We start from the raw sequence: 2500 nt of genomic DNA on the forward strand, positions 1-2500 counted from the left end.
AAAAGTTGTTTTGCAACGTCCATTCGTCCTTTAGCTGCATTCACTTTTCAGCCTTTACTTTATCTCCGTTCTTGCCTCCAGCTTCCTGCCCAACCACACCATCTCCCCCACCCCCCTGCGCCCACCCCCTTTCACTGTCTTGAGCACTAACTGGCTGAAAGTGCTGTAGTGGTTGACTCTATAGCCAGATTTTTATCTAGTAAATCACGTTTAATTATATTAATAAAGATGAAAAGAATGACTATAAAGACAAGACCACTTGTGAACGTAGTATGCAGGAGAGAAAATGAAACCTGGGTATTTCTTTCCAATAGTCTTTAATGTAACAAAAGTGTTGTGTACACTTTTACAGACAGCTTGTGAAGTGAGTTTCTGACTTGCAGTGTATATTGGGGTAAAATGGAAATGGCAAACTTCAGACATTCTTCCATAGCATAATACCTTCAGCATAACCAGCGTTTCATCAAAGCAGGTAACGAGTGCAATTTTCGTAAATTATAACAGTACACTTGAAGGGGAAATTAAAGAATAATAATAATGAATAGGAACAGAACAGCAGAAAAAAAGTCTGGAAAATTTGTACGTGATTATGGAAGGGTAAGCCATTTTTTTTTATCCTCTGAAATAAAAGGAAATAAATAAATATGGATGGAATGCGTGGGTGAAACGAATTGTTTCAGATCAATTCATTAAGGGTATATACTGCGTCAGAAAAACCCACATGTGTACTTTATAAGTAAGGGAGAAATAGGAAGTGACGAAGAGCGTAAACACGATAAATAAATATATATCTAGACAACTACTCCTTCAATGAACAACATTCAATAAAAGTGCGAAGAATTTTGTATATACGTGCAGTATTTGAAAAATTAAGAGAAGAAAAGGAAGCTACTACGTTTTTCTCAGTCTCCTAACATGCTTCATCTGTGAAAGAATGAAAGTTATAAGCAAACAATGAAGCTGAAGGGTCATTTCAGTGCGTGCTAATGGTTTTATCGTAAGTGACCTCCTGTTACTGTATCTACTTTGCTCTGCTCGAGGAACTTTATTGACGATGAGTGACTGCAGCAGCATTGCTCAGACCAAAACACGATCTATTTTCGGCAGTCTTTCGTTCTATCATTGACCACTACTTAATATACAGAATAGGTAATAATTTGAAAATTATAGCCTGTGCTAACACACATGTAAATCAGAGGAAGAAACAATGTAATATAATCATAATTTTTCCAAGAAGAATCTGGGACGGGTCAGGGAGGGTGGCAGAGGAAGCCAAGTCGAGTGAACTCAGTGAGTCGGTCCCCCAAGAGAACGCCAAACCGTCCTTTTTATTTCTTGCCGTTGGTGAAGTAATGGCAAGTGGAACCCCACTTCATGGCCATACGTCCCCCTTCTCGGATGCATGCGTTTGCGCACATCATCAGCAAGTCGCCCTGTTGAGGTGAGAAAATAATTCCGTGAGAATCTCCAATGCTGGTAATTGTTTAGTCGTTTTCTGTGTTTACGTAACGTTACAGGACCGTTGGGGTGTGACTACTGACATGTTAGTTTTCTAATGTAGTCAACATTAACCCATTTCTTATGAGTGTATTACTGCTAAAAGGTTATAAGACGAAGAGAATATAGGACAATTAGAATCTACAATTTTTGGGAAAGTTACATAACTTACATTACAGGATTTATACGATCTCTTAGTAGGCCTACACGTCATTTCCCCTGTTCTGTGTAAACCATATATTAGGAAATGCCTCGGGCATTGCAATTTTTTTTCTGTGTTAGTAGGTATTAAGTAATTCTGTCCGCCAGCGTTTCAAGGAAATCAGTTCGTTGTCGGTAAATACGTGAAAGTAAGGAAATGCTGACTGAGATATCGAAAGTGACCTGAAATACTCTTAGAATAATATCGAGCCTAACCTAATCTATTTTTTTATATATATATAGTCGAGTAGTTCAACATGAAAATGCAGTTGAATTGACTCAGCACATGAAACTTTAGTCCAAATGATAATCCCAATAGTAAGCATATTTGGATAAGTTTTTCTCTAAAGCTCTTGTCATGACTACGTAGGAATGTAAATTAAATAGTATTGTACTGTAAGCGTTGTGTTAACAGCCAAAAATAACGTCAGCAAAATTTTTGGCTTTTGCATTGATATCTGAGTTTCGCCATCAAAATGTGTTCACTAGCAGAATTGATTTCTGTTTATTATAATGCCCTTTTAGAGGGAATTTCTGGCTTATTTTACGTTTATTCAGAGGTGAAACAAGACCTCACTATTGTTCACAATTAAGGGAAGCGTTGTAAAAAAAAAAAAAAAAAAAAAAAAAACTTGGGGATTCAAAGCATCGTAAATGATCTTGAGTTTAAATAAGATCGTCGCTTGGTAAAGAGCTTTTGCTAACCATAATGAAGAATAATTTACGGTTCTTTTGCGGCAGAAGGATCTTGTTTAAAATACCTATCCTTTGCCTGATGGGCTTCCTTTTTCTCTTTACATTT

The 2500-nt window shown here is 37.0% G+C and overlaps 1 long non-coding RNA gene across 1 annotated transcript in view; it reads right to left on the reverse strand.

Annotated features, from left to right (window-relative positions):
* Nucleotides 1-300: 300 nt before the first annotated feature.
* Nucleotides 301-2500, reverse strand: part of LOC135197577 (uncharacterized) — an 18842-nt gene continuing 16642 nt past the window's right edge. Inside the window, exon 3 of the long non-coding RNA XR_010310609.1 lies at nucleotides 301-1433. This is a non-coding gene — a long non-coding RNA (uncharacterized LOC135197577). The remainder of the gene's footprint in view (nucleotides 1434-2500) is intronic.

Source organism: Macrobrachium nipponense, chromosome 21 (genome assembly GCF_015104395.2).
Source record: "Macrobrachium nipponense isolate FS-2020 chromosome 21, ASM1510439v2, whole genome shotgun sequence".
NCBI lineage: Eukaryota > Metazoa > Arthropoda > Malacostraca > Decapoda > Palaemonidae > Macrobrachium > Macrobrachium nipponense.